We start from the raw sequence: 19,858 nt of genomic DNA on the forward strand, positions 1-19,858 counted from the left end.
TCTCAGGGTCTCTGGTCTTGGGGTCTCGGGTCTCAGAGTCACTGTCAGTAGCAGAGACAGAAGCTGTAAAGACTCGGTGATGTTTCAGGATCATTGTGGAGCCTTTGGTCAAAGTGTTTCTATCATTCGGCTATTTGGCTCTTTAAACTCATCCTGTCACAATCTATGAAAATATATTTCCACGTCCCCTGTGTTCATCTGGAATATAAAATGGGAAAGTATTTCTTTTGGTTTGTTCTTGAACTCTGGAAACACAAAGTGAAAACAAACCGTTTGAACAGAAAATGGTGAGACCTGTTTTTCTCTTTGGACGTCGTTCAGCTGGTTTTTAAAGAATATTTGGACGTTTGGCTGAAACGCTACAGAAAGCTTCTACAGGAACGTTTAGAAATTACTTTCAGACATTATTATACATTAGAGGTCGCTTTAAACAGGCGAGGCAGCACACACCTGCAGACAGGTGGCAGGAAGTGGCTGTTAAAATTCATTAAGACTCGGGACAGAAAAGGGCTGAGACGTCTCTCACCGAGACATCTGGAGAGGCCGAAAATTCCTGATGCTGAACTCCTCAACATTTCCTCAGGGGAGACGTGTGCAGTGGAGGCGTCTCCATGAGGACCAGGACAGACTCTGTCCACTTCAAACAATCAAACATCTTAAAGTTTCGTTCTCCAACATCTGCAGAGAGCTTCAGGACCCAACCTGTTGAACACTAGGCTGCAGAGACAAAGACTCTGGATCAGGTCTTGGACTGTTGAAGGTCAGGACTCGTTAAACTCTATGGCAGTCAGACTTTGGAGCAGATTTATCTGCTGTGGAAACTGAGAATTTAGAAACCTACAACCTCCAGAAGTCTTTAAATATGATTTCCTGAATTGTTTTCTGGACCTTGAAAGGTGAGACGTCCAGGTTGTTATGCTGTCGAGATTGCAATGTTAAAACTCAGGACTATGTTCAGTTTTTGGACTCTAGAAACTCAAATCTGTGGAAGGTTACTCCGATGTACAAGCAGGTTTTTGGACTCAAGACATTATAAAAGCTTGCAAGCTCAGATCTGAGGCCAGGTTCGGCACTCTTGAACCTAAGATCTAAAACAGGTTTATAGAGCCTAGAAGACAAGATCCTTCGCTAATGTGGGATTTCAGATCCGAAACAGGTCTTGGGTCCTGGAAGCAGCACTGGAGGAAGTTGTTGGAGTCAGACAGATCAGTCAGGAGTCAAACAAGCACAAACTCAAAGACAGCAGAGATCTTCTGTGGTCTCTTTGAGGGGGACAACAATGGACCGAACGAGCAACCGTCACAGTTTCTGTGTGACTGTCAGGCACAGGACATCAGCATTGGTACAAAAGGTAGAAAATGGCAACGTGGCCCCAGAGGGGCCTTTTGGTTAAGAGGTAGGTTAGCATGACCAGCAGCAGATGGCTAACGGTCGCTTGTCAGGCGTTTGGCGTTGAGCCCGAGGTAGCTCTCTTTGGAGGTAGAGTTTGGTGAAGGAGTCAGAGGAGGGAGGGAAGGAGGGAGGGAGGGAGGGAGGGAGGGAGGGAGGGCGGGAGATCAGCCAGCTGCCGGCTTCCTCTACATCCTGACCTGAGGCGAACTCGGTGAGACAAACAAACACTAAAAGGCTAAAGCAGCGCAGAGAGCTAACGTCCTCTACAGTCACCTGCCGACCAGAGTAATAATGAATCCCTTTGGCTCCGGGCCTCCGAGGATCAACATCACCTGTCAGGTAGTTCAACTAAACCCACAGTGGATCCTCTGAGGACCCGGTCTCTGGTCAGACCGGTGGAAGGCCTCATCGTCTTAGAAAACTGGGCACCGACGGCGACAAACTCAAAACTACCCCAAACTGAAGAAAAAAGGTTTTGGTTTCAACAGAAAGCGTCCGGGACGCCACAGCGTCAGCACCTGATACCACACGGGAAGCAGCCCGAGTCATTTTAACGATCGGATCAAAGAAGTCCGCTTTGGTTTCGGTCTAAAGACCAAATCATCATGAATTGCAATGAAAGCTCGTGGATATCTGGAGTACTTCATGGTTCTGTTACCGTGTGGTATCAGAGCTCTCCGGATCTTCCTCAGACTCATCATAAACTGTCAGTCATTCATCAAGGCTGTAAGGCTGTAAGGCTGTCTGGAGCAGAGAACGCCACCAGGGGCTGGGGGGCTGGGGGGCTGGGGGGAGGGGGGGGTTATCCGGTGCCTGTGCCAGGCTGGACGGGTGGAGTTGGTTCAACCATGACCATCACTGGTGGAGGGGTGGAGTCACACCTCTGTGGGCGGAGACAGGAACAGTGTTAGCATAAAGTGGGTGGACTTCTGTTCAAACAGTTTGCTGGAACAGATAAACACCTGTAACCATGGTAACTGGTTTAATGGCAGCAGAAATAAATGAGAATGTAGGTGTTATTGTCATGGTTGCCATGGATACCTAGACAGATGGAAGAAGGAGATAATGGAGGGAGGATGTGCTCTGGAGTGTTACCTGGCTCAGCTCGATGCTCTCAGCTACGTGACCTTTAGGACCTCTCACACCATTCAGGGTGGGCGGAGTCTCCCAGCTTGCTGCCTTCCTGCAGAAGAGACTGAACATAGAACAGAGTGAGGATGGTGAAGATGATGGTAGTCGTCATGGTGATGGTGATGATGATGGTGATGATGAAGATGATAGTGATGATAGTGGTGATGATGTTAATAAAGATGATAGTGATGATAGTGGTGATGGTGGTGGTGATGAAGATGATTGTAATGATAGTGGTGATGATGTTGATGATGAAGATGATAGCGATGATGGTGATGATGAAGATGATAGTGATGATGTTGATGATAAAGATGATAGTGATGATGATGGTGATGATGAAGATGATAGTGATGATGGTGATGATGAACTTGATAGTGATGATGTTGATGATAAAGATGATAGTGATGATAGTGGTGATGATGGTGGTGATGAAGATGATAGTGATGATAGTGGTGATGATGAAGATGATAGTGATGATAGTGGTGATGATGGTGATGATGAAGATGATTGTGATGATAGTGGTGATGATGGTGGTGATGATGGTGATGATGATTGTGATGATAGTGGTGATGATGAACTTGATAGTGATGATGTTGATGATGTTGATGATAGTGATGATAGTGGTGATGATGGTGGTGATGATGGTGATGATGAAGATGATAGTGATGATAGTGGTGACGACAGTGATGATGATGATAGTGATGATAGTGGTGATGATGGTGATGATGAAGATGATAGTGAAGATGGTGATGATGAACTTGATAGTGATGATGTTGATGATAAAGATGATAGTGATGATGATGGTGATGATGAAGATGATAGTGATGATGGTGATGATGAACTTGATAGTGATGATGGTGATGATGAACTTGATAGTGATGATGTTGATGATAAAGATGATAGTGATGATAGTGGTGATGATGGTGGTGATGATGAAGATGATAGTGATGATAGTGGTGATGATGAAGATGATAGTGATGATAGTGGTGATGATGGTGATGATGAAGATGATAGTGAAGATGGTGATGATGAAGATGATTGTGATGATAGTGGTGATGATGGTGGTAATGATGGTGATGATGATTGTGATGATAGTGGTGATGATGAACTTGATAGTGATGATGTTGATGATAGTGATGATAGTGGTGATGATGGTGATGATAGTGGTGATGAAAGTGATGATGAAGATGATGTAATGATAGTGGTGATGATGGTGATGATAGTGGTGATGAAAGTGATGATGAAGATGATGTAATGATAGTGGTGATGATGGTGATGATAGTAATGATGGTGATGATGGTGATGATAGTGATGATAGTGGTGATGATGAAGATGATAGTGATGATAGTGGTGATGATAAAGATGACAGTGGTGGTGATAAAGATGATAGTGGTGGTGATGTTGATGGTGAAGATGATAGTGATGATGGTGGTGATGAAAGTGATGATGAAGATGATAGTAATGATGGTGATGATGAAGATGATAGTAATGATGGTGGTGATGATGTTGATGATGAAGATGATAGTAATGATAGTGGTGATGATGGTGATGATGAAGATGATAGTGATGATGGTGGTGATGTTGGTGGTGATGAAGATGATAGTGATGATGGTGGTGATGTTGGTGGTGAAGATGATAGTAATGATGGTGGTGATGATGGTGATGATGAAGATGATAGTGATGATAGTGGTGATGATGGTGATGATAGTAATGATGTTGATGATGAAGTTGATGATGAAGATGATAGTGATGATAGTGGTGATGATGGTGATGATAAAGATGATAGTGATGATGGTGGTAATGGTGATGGTGGTGATGATGTTGATGGTGAAGATGATAGTGATGATGGTGGTGATGATGTTGATGATGAAGATGATAGTAATGATGGTGGTGATGATGTTGGTGGTGAAGATGATAGTAATGATGGTGGTGATGATGTTGATGGTGAAGATGATAGTAATGATGGTGGTGATGATGTTGATGGTGAAGATGATAGTAATGATGGTGGTGATGATGGTGATGATAGTAATGTTGGTGGTGATGATGTTGATGATGAAGATGATAGTGATGATGGTGGTGATGATGCTGGTGGTGAAGATGATAGTAATGATGGTGGTGATGATGAAGATGATAGTGATGATGATGGTGATGATAGTAATGATGGTGGTGATGATGTTGATGATGAAGATGATAGTAATGATAGTGGTGATGATGGTGATGATAAAGATAATAGTGATGATGGTGGTAATGGTGATGGTGGTGATGATGTTGATGGTGAAGATGATAGTGATGATGGTGGTGATGATGTTGATGGTGAAGATGATAATCATGATGGTGGTGATGATGGTGATGATGAAAATGATAGTGATGATAGTGGTGATGATGGTGATGATAATAATGATGGTGGTGATGATGGTGATGATGAAGATGATAGTGATGATAGTGGTGATGATGGTGATGATAGTAATGATGGTGGTAATGGTGATGGTGGTGATGATGTTGATGGTGAAGATGATAGTGATGATGGTGGTGATGATGTTGATGGTGAAGATGATAATCATGATGGTGGTGATGATGGTGATGATGAAAATGATAGTGATGATAGTGGTGATGATGGTGATGATAATAATGATGGTGGTGATGATGGTGATGATGAAGATGATAGTGATGATAGTGGTGATGATGGTGATGATGGTGATGATAGTAATGATGGTGGTGATGATGTTGATGATGAAGATGATAGTAATGATAGTGGTGATGATAGTGATGATAAAGATGATAGTGATGATGGTGGTAATGGTGATGGTGGTGATGATGTTGATGGTGAAGATGATAGTAATGATGGTGGTGATGATGAAGATGATAGTAATGATAGTGGTGATGATAAAGATGATAGTGATGATGGTGGTAATGGTGATGGTGGTGATGATGTTGATGGTGAAGATGATAGTAATGATGGTGGTGATGATGAAGATGATAGTAATGATAGTGGTGATGATGGTGATGATGAAGATGATAGTAATGATAGTGGTGATGATGAAGATGATAGTAATGATAGTGGTGATGATGGTGATGATGAAGATGATAGTAATGATAGTGGTGATGGTGGTGATGATAGTAATGATAGTGGTGATGGTGGTGATGATGGGGATGATAGTGATGATGGTGGTGATGATGGGGATGATAGTGATGATGGTGGTGATGATGGGGATGACAGTGATGATGAAGATGATGATGATGGTGATATTGGGGGTGATGAAGGTCTTACTTGCGCCTGTATCCCAGCAGGATGAAGAGCAGGCAGCAGAGGATGCAGGCGAGGCCGCTATGAACACCGATCAGCAGCGTGGACATGGATCCATCTGACCGATCACAGTTACATCTCGGCCCGGCTGATGGAGACAAGAAACACCACATTATACTGGTTCCACTGGTTTCAGAGGGGTCAGGGGTCAGAGGTCAGGGTGTCAGGGTTCAGAGGTCACGTTGAGGCTCTTACTTGCTGCAGTCTTTTGTCCCTCTGCCAGAGACACGAGGCGGCGGTTGGACGGACTGTCTCCGTTCCCGTTAAACGCCACCAGCTGGATCTCATAAACTGCTGCCGGCTCTGCAGGAGGGAAACAACAAACCTCTGAAACACTGAACTCATCTCACAGAGTGATTATCAGGCAGAAACATCAGCAACATTCTCTATTTATTTTTTTAAATTCTATTTCCTGTCATTTGTATATTCCAACGTTAACATACAAAGCACTTCATTTTATTTGAATTAAATGTCAGTTAACTCTTGTTGACTCATGTTTATTAAAGAAGAAGAATGTAGTTACAGTTTGACCAAAACACCTGACTACAGAAAGAACTGGTGACCAGCTGGTTAGCTAACAAGCTAATTGTTTTCCTCTTTGTGAGACTTAAGCTGTCAGTAAGCTGCTGTACTGTCCCTTTAACTGACCCAGGTGGGAGATGGTGTGGGTGTTGATGTGTCCTGGGAGGGTCTCCTGCCCCTTAACGTCTGGGTTGGAAACCCCGCGATACTCCAGTCTGAAGCCCTCCAGTTTCCCCGGCTTACTGGGCAGCTCCCAGTACACCTGCATCGCCGTCTGGTTCAGGACTTTAGTGAAGAAACTGGGAGAACTGGGAACTGTGGGAGAGACAGAGACAAACAGTCATTCAACAAACTGTAGTTCAGACTGTCTGACAGTTTTACTGTCTACAGATATTGGAGTTACAGCCAGACTGAGCAAAGCTGAGTATCCAGTATCTCACTCCTCATATTTCTGTAAATATCTGATTATCCCAATCAGCCATTTTCCCTCCCCAGTGTCATGTGACCCGTTAGTGTTACAGGGTCTCAGGTGTGAATGGGGAGCAGGTTAAATTTGGTGATGTCACTCTCACACTCCCTCATACTGCTCACTGGAAGTTCAACATGGCACCTCATGGTAAAGAACTGAGGATCTGAAACAAAGAACGGTTGCTCTACATAAAGATGGCCGAGGCTGTAAGAAGACCGCCAAGACCCTGAAACTGAGCTGCAGCACGGTGGCCGAGACCATACAGCGGTTCACCAGGACAGGTTCCACTCAGAACAGGCCTCGCCATGGTCGACCAAAGCAGCTGAGTGCACGTGCTCAGCGTCACATCCAGAGGTTGTCTTTGGGAAACAGACGTCTGAGTGCTGCCGGCATTGCTGCAGAGGTTGAAGGGGTGGGGGGGTCGGCCTGTCAGGGCTCAGCCCATACGCCGCACACTGCATCAAACCGGTCTGCATGGCTGTCGACCCAGAAGGAAGCCTCTTCTAAAGATGATGCACAAGAAAGCTGCAAACAGTTTGCTGAAGACCAGCAGACTGTGGACATGGATTACTGGAACCAGGTCCTGTGGTCTGATGAGACCAAGATAAACTTATCTGGTTCAGATGGTGTCAAGCGTGTGTTGCAGCAACCAGGTGAGGAGGACAAAGTGTCCTGGTCTGGGGCTGCATGAGTGCTGCCGGCACTTGGGAGCTCCAGCTCACTGAGGGAACCATGAATGCCAACATGTACTGTGACATACTGAAGCAGACCAGATCCCCTCCCTTCAGAGACCGGGCCGCAGGGCAGTATTCCAACATGATAACGACCCCAAACACACCTCCAAGACGACCTCTGCCTCACTAAAGAAGCTGAGGGTCCCCAGACCTGAACCCTACTGAGCATCTGTGGGGCTCCTCAAACGGAAGGTGGAGGAGCACAAGGTCTCTAACATCCACCAGCTCCGTGATGTTGTCATGGAGGAGTGGAAGAGGACTCCAGAGGCAACCTGTGAAGCTCTGGTGAACTCCAGGCCCAAGAGCGTTAAGGCAGCGCTGGGAAATAATTGGGGCCCCACAAAATATTGACACTTTGGGCCCAATTTGGACTTTTTCAAAATGTGAAGATGTTTAAGGTGGACTTACCGCCTCCATGTGTGGTGGCGGTGATGGTGTTGGACTGCTGGCTTCCCCCCAGAGCAGAATAAGCCTTCAGGTAGATGGAGTAAGTGGTGGCAGCTTCCAGGTTGTTAACCTCGTGTCTGAAGGTGGTCTTACTGACTGCCTCCTGCAGCTCTGCGCTGTCCGGCTCTGAGGAGGTCAGAGATCAAAGATTACTTAGAAAGAAAGACAGATTACTGCTAATCTCACGTTGTCGGCTCATTTCAGTTCCTTACCCCCCAGTCGTCTGATGTGCAGGACATATCCTATAATCTGCTGACTGACGGCCTCTGTTGGCTGTTCCCAGGTCAGCTGCATAATGGTGGAGCTGAGGGCCATGGCCTTGAGGCCAGCGGGGCCTCGGGTAGATCGGCCCCCTGGCTGATGGCGAGGCGGGCGCTGGCCTGGTTGGTGCCGGCGCTGTTCTCTGCTATGCACTGATAGATGGCCTCGTCCTCGGGGGTGATACGGGTGATGGCGAGAGTCCTGCAGGTGGAGACAGAGAGGAGCTACTCAGTCTGTGCAGGACAGGCTCCAGGGGCCCCGGAGGCTCCAGGTCCAATATCTGGCAGTTAGTTTGTGATGATTTCATTTGTGTTAAATGTGTTTTACAGATTAAAGTGGGCCTTTTCCTGCAGGTAATGTCACTAACAGCCTCTAACAGCTGATTACACAAAAGTGCTCTACAAATAAAGATTCTTATTATTACACATAACAACAGTGATATATTCATATAAGTTGATATAGTAATACTGAGAGCACATGTAGCTGCTTTCAGCTGAGATACTCTGATGATCAAAGTAAAGTTACACTGAACAGTTATAAAACCGTGTTGGATGAAGAGACCACAGAAGAAGAGGCCAGTGAGTCAGGACTTCGCAGCGATCATGTTGATCCATCAATGATGTGTTTCAGATCATTTTTTAGAGAAGAACATTAGAACAAGTGGTGAAGTTCCTGTTGTAACTGTAGTTCTTCAAGAACCTTTGAGAGGAACCGATCTTTGTGTGAACAAACTGAACTTTAACCTCTTAATCTGCTGTTTCTGTCAGAACTGACACTTGTGTGACGGCGTTCTTACGTGTTCCCGTTGGTGAGCTTGACGTTGCCGCTGGGCGTCAGCAGCTTCCCGTTCTTCAGCCAGATGAGGTGAGGTTCAGGGGCGCCGGACGCCGTGCAGCTGAAGACGGCGCTGCCACCTGCTGGTCTGGAGACTGACTGAGGCCACTGCACAAACTCTGGAGGAGCTGTACAGAGAGGAGGGGGAGAAGAAGGGGGGGGGAGCATCATTATATCATCTCCTCCTGAAGGAGTAACATTTTCTTTCTGTAGTGAAGTCTGAACCTGTCGTGCATAAATGATTAAATAATTATTTAAATTTTCTTATTATTAATCATTATTAGTATTTTTTACTCAAACCAAGTTTTCCCAACATGAACAGTTCCAGTTATTGAGGTGCAAATTAAATCATAATTCTAAATAAAACATTAGGGTCCAGCAAATGTAAATGTAAATGCTCCGTACTTGTATAGCGCCTTTCTAGTGTTTCGACCACTCAAGTGCTTTTACACTACATCTGCATTCACCAGTCACACACATTCATACACTGGCAGAACAGCCGCCAGGGGCAAATCGGGGTTCAGTATCTTGCCAAGGACACTTTGACACGCAACCAGGGGGAGCCAGGGATCGAACCGCCGACTTTCCAGAAAAACTAATAAAGTTTATTATTTCTTATATATATATTAATAAAACTAATAAAGTTTATTATTACTTATATATATTAATAAAACTAATAAAGTTTATTATTTCTTATATATATTAATAAAACTAATAAGTTTATTATTTCTTATATATATATTAATAAAACTAATAAAGTTTATGAGCTCTTATATATATATTAATAAAACTAATAAAGTTTATGAGCTCTTATATATATATTAATAAAACTAATAAAGTTTATGAGCTCTTATATATATATTAATAAACTAATAAAGTTTATGAGCTCTTATATTAATTAGTTCTTATTAGGAACGTTAGTTCTGATGTTCTCGGCGTTCTTCAGGTGAATGTTTGTGGAAACACTTTCCTCTCCTTCATGTTCACACGCTTAAATTAAACAGCTCAACTTGAACTTGTTTGAATGCCACTTTGACCTCTGACCCCGCCCCTCCCCACGTCAGACAGACAGGTGCTGTCTCGCCTTTGGCTGCTCCGTCTCCACGGTAACAGGGACACCACATATACATAAGTGTCATCTGTCCCCTCAAATAACCTCCTGAAGGACCGCCCCTTTCTACAGGGGGGTCAGAGGTCAGAGGGGGAGGGGGGTGAATAGAAGCCATTCATCAATAAAGGGGGGGGGGGTCATTAACAGAGAGGGAAAGCTGATTTGTGGAGACGACGACCTTTAACACACAGAGACAAGTTCAAGTTTATTTCATTCTGTGAAGACTCTCAGGTCAAAGTGCAGAATATCAGACTGAAGGTTATTAATAATTTAAAACCATTCTTATGGATTAATTAGAGAAGTTTATTCAGCCACAGATCTGGATCAGGTCCTGGTCCTGGTCCTGGTTCATGTCAAAGCTTTCACAGTGTGATGCAGATTCCTCTTTTAATATGGTTCTGCTCTGTTTCTGCGCTGATGGTTGCGGATCCTTTAATTTAATAAATAATAAAATCAACAGATTCTATATTATTCTGATTATTGTTTAAATGTTTTAGTCTTTGTGTCGTGTGAATATTGGTGTTCTCTGTGCGACAGACGGACTTTCAGCGTGAATGAAGTCCTCATTGTGAAGTGGGACTCTTCACATGCTAATCTTTATTCTAATGAAGCGCTCAGTGTGGGAAACACTCGCACACACAGTCTGCGTGACCTCTGACCCCCGCCCCCCCCGCCTTCAGCTCGTCTGTCTGCAGGAAACCTCAGGGTTTCCGTGAACCGGGAGCCTGCGGTCCAGCACCCAGCGCATCAGCTCGCCAACCACTAACAATCAATCGGCGTCAGCGGTCACATGACGCCCATAATAATAATAATAATCCAGCCATGTGGGCGTTCACGTCAGAGACGACCAATCAGAGACGAGGACGTCTGCTGGCAGCAGAGCGGTCGATTATACTGTCATCTGAGAGGAGGAGGCGGAGCTTCTGATGTATTCAGAGTATAAAAACATGAATACTGTACATACCTTGTACTACGAGGCGTCCCAGGGCGGTTCTCCTGGACCTGCTCCCGGGTCGGTTTGCTGAACAGACGTAAACTCCTGAATGCTGCAGCGTGGCGTCAGAGATCATCAGGTTCCCCGTCCCCAACACCTGGACGCCCTCCACGCCGATCGACCGGCCGTCTGACACACACAGGGCATTGTGTTACCATGGTTACTGCACTGAACGACCACGATGAGAAACTGGGGCCAAAGCTGAAAGTTACACGCTGAGCTCCTGATGCTCCGACAAACATGTTTGGCTTGTGTACTGGCGTGTACTGGCGTGTAATGGCGTGTACTGGCGTGTACTGGCGTGTACTGGCGTGTAATGGCGTGTAATGGCGTGTACCGGCGTGTACCGGCGTGTACCGGCGTGTACTGGCGTGTACCGGGTGTACTGGCGTGTACCGGCGTGTAATGGCGTGTACCGGCGTGTACCGGCGTGTACCGGCGTGTACCGGCGTGTACCGGCGTGTACCGGCGTGTACCGGCGTGTAATGGCGTGTACTGGCGTGTACTGGCGTGTACTGGCGTGTACTGGCGTGTCATGCCGTGTACTGGTGTGTACTGGCGTGTACTGGCGTGTACTGGCGTGTAATGGCGTGTAATGGCGTGTAATGGCGTGTAATGGCGTGTACCGGGGTGTACCGGGGTGTAATGGCGTGTAATGGCGTGTAATGCCGTGTACTGGTGAGTACTGGCGTGTACTGGCGTGTACTGGCGTGTACTGGCGTGTACTTACGTGTACTGGTGTGTACTGGCGTGTACTGGCGTGTAATGGCGTGTACTAGCGTGTACCGGGGTGTACCGGGGTGTAATGGCGTGTACTGGCGTGTACTGGCGTGTACTGGCGTGTACTGGCGTGTACTGGCGTGTACTGGCGTGTACTGGCGTGTAATGGCGTGTACTAGCGTGTACCGGGGTGTACCGGGGTGTAATGGCGTGTAATGGCGTGTACTGGTGAGTACTGGCGTGTACTGGCGTGTACTGGCGTGTACTGGTGTGTACTTACGTGTACTGGTGTGTACTGGCGTGTACTGGCGTGTACTGGCGTGTACTGGCGTGTACTGGCGTGTAATGGCGTGTACTAGCGTGTACCGGGGTGTACCGGGGTGTAATGGCGTGTAATGGCGTGTAATGGCGTGTACTGGCGTGTACTGGCGTGTAATGGCGTGTAATGGCGTGTACTGGCGTGTACCGGGGTGTAATGGCGTGTACTGGCGTGTAATGGTGTGTAATGGCGTGTACTGGCGTGTAATGGCGTGTAATGGCGTGTACTGGCGTGTAATGGCGTGTACTGGCGTGTAATGGCGTGTACTGGCGTGTAATGGCGTGTACTAGCGTGTACCGGGGTGTACCGGGGTGTAATGGCGTGTAATGGCGTGTACTGGCGTGTAATGGCGTGTAATGGCGTGTACTGGCGTGTACCGGGGTGTAATGGCGTGTAATGGCGTGTAATGGCGTGTACTGGCGTGTAATGGCCTGTAATGGCGTGTACTGGCGTGTAATGGCGTGTAATGGCCTGTAATGGCGTGTACTGGCGTGTAATGGCCTGTAATGGCGTGTACTGGCGTGTAATGGCGTGTAATGGCGTGTACTGGCGTGTACCGGGTGTAATGGCGTGTAATGGCGTGTAATGGCGTGTACTGGCGTGTAATGGCCTGTAATGGCGTGTACTGGCGTGTAATGGCCTGTAATGGCGTGTACTGGCGTGTACTGGCGTGTAATGGCGTGTAATGGCGTGTACTGGCGTGTACCGGCGTGTACCGGCAGGGACTACAGGTGAAAATAAATCTGCCAGCAGAAATGTTCATTAAGGTGCGCTGTCCCTTTAAAAAATAAATCTATAACTTTTTAAATAAACAATGTTTTTTCTGGTGCTGTGGTTACCGAGGCGACTCCAGGACACGATGGGGCGGGGGTTTCCTGTGGCGATGCACTCCAAGATGGCGGTCTGGTGGACGTTGATGGTGAGGTTCTGAGGACCGGACAGGATGACGGGTTCCCGGTAGATCCTGGATCCTGCAACTGGACCAGAACCGGAAACAATCATCAGCACAGAGAGAGAGAGAGACCGCGTCCTAAGTCCTGAAGACAGAGTCCTGAAGACCGGGTCCTGAACAGGTAGTCCTGAAGACAGAGTCCGGAAGACCGGGTCCTGAACAGGTAAAAACCCTGTTCTACTTACCGGTGACAGACAGCTGGGCCTCCTGGCTGTAGCGAGTGTTGGCGATGTTGGAGGCGACGCAGCGAAACGAACCGCCGTCTGTTCGCCGAACGGCGGTGATCTGCAGCACGCCGTTAGGGAGCAGCGTGTACCTGTAAACACATCAAGTACAACACAAACTGTGTATTTTACTAGGTTTCTCCAGAGCTTTCAACCACAGATAAGACTTCATCACATGACCGCCGGACTATCTATCTGATCATGTGATCGGCAGGTCACCACAAGCATCTGTCTGCAGAGGAAGATCACAGACGTGGCTGAAAGCCCTGAAAAAGCTGGTCAGTGGACTTTGAGTGACGATTTCTTCTAAGAATGAACTTTAATGTCACATCACACATAAAGTGCATATTAAATATTTACATATTAAGTATACATTAAATACATGTGTAAAGTACAGATAAAGTACGTGTTAGATACTGCAGTATGTAAAGGTGAGAGCTACCTGGGGTCCTCGGTGCTCAGAGGCTGGCGGTCTCTCTGCCAGGTGATGGTGGCTTCTGGGATTCCATTTACCTGACAGGTGAGTCTGGCCACGCCCCCTTCGCCCACAGCCACAGACTCTGGGTGAGACAGGAACTTGGGCAGGGCTGGGGGGGAGACAGACAGGTGAGTCGCTACGTGTGTGTGTGTGTGTGTGATCGGTGTGTTGCGGCGTGGTCATGTGACTCACAGGCGAGCAGGACTCGGGCCTTACGGCTGATCAACATGCCGTAGCGGTTCTGGGCGGCGCAGTCGTACTCTCCGGCGTCCGTCTCGTTGCTCTCTCGCCTCTTAGAGAAGTTCCTGATGAGCAGCGTGCCGTTCCTGAGCACCACCGCCTTCTCGCCAGTTGCCACGGGGACGCCATTCCGTCTCCAGGTGATGGAGATTGGCCCCTCCCCCTCCACCTGACAGTCCAGCATCAGGGTCGATCCCTCACCGCAATGACATCACTGGGTTCTTGGAGGAAGGCCAGCTCTGAGGCCCCGACCGCACCTGAGAGGAAGAGACCAGGTGAGACAATAAAACTTTTCTGCCCTCAGTAGGGTCTGTAGGAATGTGTTTACCTGCCCTCAGTTTGTTCTGTAGGAATGTCTATATTTTGCCCTTAGTTCGGTCTGTAGACTTTATATTTTTGCCCTCAGTTTGGTCTGTTAGTGTTTTTATATTTATCCTCAGTTTGGTCTGTCAGTGTTTTTGTATTTGCCCTCAGTTTGGTCTGTAGGCGTTTCTATACTACCCTCAGTTTGGTCTCCCAGTGTGTTTATTTTGCCCTCAGTTTGGTCTTACTGGTTGTAGGTAATACAGAAATAAATAAAACGTATGAAACAGAATGAAACCTGATAAATTAGCGTCAACGTTTCTGTAGTTATTCATAGATTTATTTATTAACTAATATTTAATTTAATTTTTCTGCATTATTATTATTTATAAAAGTTAATAAAAGTTCAATAAAAATGAGGAGGAAGAAGTGAGAGTTTCAGACAAGGAAAATGTATCGGAGGAGGACAAACAGGAAATACTCACTGGCTGTCAGATGACGATGAAGGTGGTGATGATGAAGGTGATGATGATGATGAAGCTGTTGATGATGAATAACACAAATGTATTATTAATTCACCGTTGATGAAAACAGGAAGTAATATCAGCACTGAGGGTTCATATTACTGCTGATACTGTGTACTTGTACTTGAGAGAAGTTTTGTGTTGTACTGACTGATGCTCTGTGATGAAAACACACTGGATCACTAACTGGGAGCTGAACTGGCCTCCCAGTCTGACTGAGGGACAGCAAAGCATCATGGGAGCTGCAGAAATGAATCTTTAATTAAATGTTTAAAGTAATTAATGATGAAAACTTTCAGAATAAAAGCCTGAATCAGTTTAACAGAGTAAATAAACTGAAGCTGCACTTGAACTCTGCACTGCAAACTTTGATTGACAGCTCTGTTAAAGACCCCTCCCCCCAGTCCTCAGAGTGAATGAGTCTGTAAACAGATGGGAGGGGGTGGGCGTTCCTCTGGTGAAACCTGGTATCGTCTCTGGTCTCCTTATATATTTTGTGAGACAGATTAGAGCAGTCTTCAGTGCATTCTGGGTAAAACAAGGCTCTTTTCAGACCAACAAACATGGCCGACAGAGTTCTCTTCTCGCCACACGATGTTTAAACGCAGAAGTTTGAAACTTCAGAAACAGGAGATCTCTGATCAGCGTGTTCGTCTGCAACGGCGACGATTTCTTTATCTGCAGGTCGACGTCTTCAGGTCCGTTTTCTATTAAACAGCTGAGAACACGTCCTGTAAATGATAATTACTTTAACTAGTAACTAATTAAGAACTTCAAACTGTCTCTAGAGGCAGGAAGTCTGTTCAGAGCCAAACACCGAACTTTTTCCTTTTTCCTCTTCGTTCTGGGGACATTACGCAGCAGCAGAGGAGCTGAGAGCTGGAAAATAATCAGATAAAAGGTCGGCGCGATGACAAGGTGCCGAACCGAGAAGAGCTTCAAAATCACTTCCTGACGCTGCAGGAAGCTCAAACTGGAGAGACGTGTTCTAGGTCAAACTGCCACATCAGCCTGTTAATATATTTGGATAAACCAGTAAATAGCCCAATCCTGAAAAAACTACTGTTTGGCCTCTCTGCCAAGGCGAGGAGGGGTCCAACTCTAACAATGTGACCTTTGTAACGGCGTTAAAATGTCCAGCTCAGAGTGAAGCAGGACAGCCAGACATTTCTGTTCCAAATCATTTCTTTTTGCCAACTGAAGAATCTTTTCTCTTGTCATCATTCAGTTTCAGGGAATTTCACAGGAAATATTTAATCAGCCTGACAAGTCGAACCTGAGGGAGAAATGCCCTGAAGCAGGAGATGAGGCGGCGCTGCTGGACACGTTTCTGACGAAGCTTCAGCTGAAACACTTTCACATTTCTTTAGTGATGCAGCAGATTTCTGTTGTCTGAGGGTCAGTGAACGCCTCGTCTCATTGTCCCCCCCCCCCCATCTCTTTTCAACTTGAACTTGGTCGAGGTGACTTTCCCAGGCTCCCCATGCCCCCCCCCCTCCCCCCGTGACATCGTTCAGATGACGATGCCCCCCCCGTCCTCCATCTTGTTCTGGTCCCAGCTGGTCTTTCAGACGTGGGAGGAGAAACGAGACGACGGACGGCAGCAGGACCCTCCGTGACGCCTGGACCCCCAGACCCCCCCCCCCCACGATGAATGACAACAACAATGACAACAGAAGTGAAGCCAGACACAACAGCCCCCCCCCAACAGATCCATCTAAACACCAACACTGCAGCTGCAGCTGCTCCGCCTCACAAAGACTCGTTTCCAGGTTCAAGTCAAACTTTATTGTTCGTCTTTGGAGGAACAAACTGAAGCTGATGTTTCAGCTCCGACTTCTTCTGCTAAATAAACCTTTTATAAACCTCGCTCCTGAACCAGGAGCCAGAACCACAGCCGGGTCCAGAGAAGACGCCTCTCCAGCAGCCGGAGATGGCGGATCCACTCGTCAAACTGGGTCCAACAGAGCCCAGACTCAGATACACCTGGCGGCTGGATTCAAAGACGGATCCACCAGAATCCTCCGAACTCACACGGGTCAGACTTCAGGTGCACAAATCAACCAAAGTCCAAACCGGTCTGCGGAGGCCACATGAGAACCGATCAGGTGTGGTTCTCCTGCGCCGACACTCAGCCCAACATCACAGGTCTGTCCAGGGCTCGACCCGGTCCGTCCTCTTACCCTCGGTTCAGATAAAGACAAACCCTTTAAGAGGGAGGAAGTGTTCAGGAAGAGGACGAATCTGTCTCCAGGAGGGACAGGAAGCAGACGCCGTGGGTTCAGAACCGAGAGACGTGAGAAATTAGCATGAGGTGAAAGAAGGATGTGGATCCAGTCCCGGGCCCATCTGGGCCCGAGCCGGATCTCATTTCATTCTGCCGACGCTCAGACTGAACACCTGACCTGCAGCTGATCAGCTGACCTGCAGCTGATCAGCTGACCTGCAGGTGTTCAGTCTGAGCGCAGCTTCAAACACAAACTCTGATTCGTCCACGTCACTTTCACGTCGGCTCACAAGGACAAAGTTCTTCCTTCATGAAACGCAGAGTTCAGATCGTCTGCAAACAGGAAGTCTCTGAGGAGGACAGGCGGTGACATCATGTCTCCGATCAGCTGATCCGTGTGAACTGAAGTCTGACGTGACTCCGGCTGCACGTTCAGGATTAAATCCAGCCGCCTCCCATCTGGGTCCTCATTATACAAAGAGGGGGGGGTGATTTAAAACACTGGAGCAGACAGTCCCCCCCCCCGCCCTGCCCTCTAAATCCCCTAAAATCCCCCTCGGCCCTGCAGACGGGGACCTCGGCCCCTGAAGGTCATGAGAGTCTCAGTTCAGGTTCAGACCCCTAAAGCTCCGCCCCCTCCCCCCTCGCTCTCAGTGGTGTATTGTGCAACGCCTGAATGTGACTGTGAACTTCACAGCAGTGACCCCCCCCCCCCCCCCCCCCCCATCCTTCACTATTAGGAACACTAAGTGTCTAATTGGAGCCAATCAGGGAGCTGCTGACTCACTTTCTGTCACCTGCAGCTCCACCTTCTCACGGACCACCCTCACCTCTTCCAGGACCTCCTGTCCCTTCCCAAGGACCACCAGGACTTCCAGGACCTCCTGTCCCTTCTCACGGACCACTCTCACCTCTTCCAGGACCTCCTGTCCCTTCTCAAGGACCACCATCACCTCTTCCTGGACCTCCTGTCCCTTCCCAAGGACCACCAGGACTTCCAGGACCTCCTGTCCCTTCTCACGGACCACCATCACCTCTTCCTGGACCTCCTGTCCCTTCTCACGGACCACCATCACCTCTTCCTGGACCTCCTGTCCCTTCTCAAGGACCACTCTCACCTCTTCCAGGACCTCCTGTCCCTTCTCAAGGACCACCATCACCTCTTCCTGGACCTCCTGTCCCTTCCCAAGGACCACCAGGACTTCCAGGACCTCCTGTCCCTTCTCACGGACCACCATCACCTCTTCCTGGACCTCCTGTCCCTTCTCAAGGACCACCCTCACCTCTTCCTGGACCTCCTGTCCCTTCCCAAGGACCACCAGGACTTCCAGGACCTCCTGTCCCTTCTCACGGACCACTCTCACCTCTTCCAGGACCTCCTGTCCCTTCTCAAGGACCACCCTCACCTCTTCCAGGACCTCCTGTCCCTTCTCAAGGACCACCCTCACCTCTTCCAGGACCTCCTGTCCCTTCTCAAGGACCACCCTCACCTCTTCCAGGACCTCCTGTCCCTTCTCAAGGACCACCATCACCTCTTCCAGGACCTCCTGTCCCTTCCCAAGGACCACCAGGACTTCCAGGACCTCCTGTCCCTTCTCACGGACCACCATCACCTCTTCCTGGACCTCCTGTCCCTTCTCAAGGACCACCATCACCTCTTCCTGGACCTCCTGTCCCTTCCCAAGGACCACCAGGACTTCCAGGACCTCCTGTCCCTTCTCACGGACCACTCTCACCTCTTCCAGGACCTCCTGTCCCTTCTCAAGGACCACCCTCACCTCTTCCAGGACCTCCTGTCCCTTCTCAAGGACCACCCTCACCTCTTCCAGGACCTCCTGTCCCTTCTCAAGGACCACCCTCACCTCTTCCAGGACCTCCTGTCCCTTCTCAAGGACCACCCTCACCTCTTCCTGGACCTCCTGTCCCTTCTCAAGGACCACCCTCACCTCTTCCTGGACCTCCTGTCCCTTCTCAAGGACCACCAGGACTTCCAGGACCTCCTGTCCCTTCTCAAGGACCACCCTCACCTCTTCCTGGACCTCCTGTCCCTTCTCAAGGACCACCAGGACTTCCAGGACCACCCTCATCTCACCTCTGTGTGGACCAAATACTACCACTTATACTATGTGTGTGAACCAAATACTACCACTTATACTCTTAGTGTGGACCAAATACTACCACTTATATTTTGTGTGGACCAAATACTACCACTTATACTCTTAGTGTGGACCAAATACTACCAGTTATACTATGTGTGTGAACCAAATACTACCACTTATACTCTTAGTGTGGACCAAATACTACCACTTATACTATGTGTGGACCAAATACTACCACTTATACTATGTGTGGACCAAATACTACCACTTATACTCTTAGTGTGGACCAAATACTACCACTTATACTATGTGTGGACCAAATACTACCACTTATACTCTTAGTGTGGACCAAATACTACCAGTTATACTATGTGTGTGAACCAAATACTACCACTTATACTCTTAGTGTGGACCAAATACTACCACTTATACTATGTGTGGACCAAATGCTACCACTTATACTCTTAGTGTGGACCAAATACTACCACTTATACTATGTGTGGACCAAATACTACCACTTATACTCTTAGTGTGGACCAAATACTACCAGTTATACTATGTGTGTGAACCAAA

At 47.7% G+C, this 19,858-nt stretch overlaps 1 pseudogene; it reads right to left on the reverse strand.

Annotated features, from left to right (window-relative positions):
* Window positions 1–1,358: 1,358 nt before the first annotated feature.
* On the reverse strand, window positions 1,359–19,273 carry LOC119904852 (annotated as a pseudogene).
* Window positions 19,274–19,858: the final 585 nt, after the last annotated feature.

Source organism: Micropterus salmoides, unplaced genomic scaffold, assembly GCF_014851395.1.
Source record: "Micropterus salmoides isolate LMB-PRFRI ecotype aquatic unplaced genomic scaffold, ASM1485139v1 Ms_hic_scaffold_1589, whole genome shotgun sequence".
In the NCBI taxonomy this organism is placed as follows: domain Eukaryota; kingdom Metazoa; phylum Chordata; class Actinopteri; order Centrarchiformes; family Centrarchidae; genus Micropterus; species Micropterus salmoides.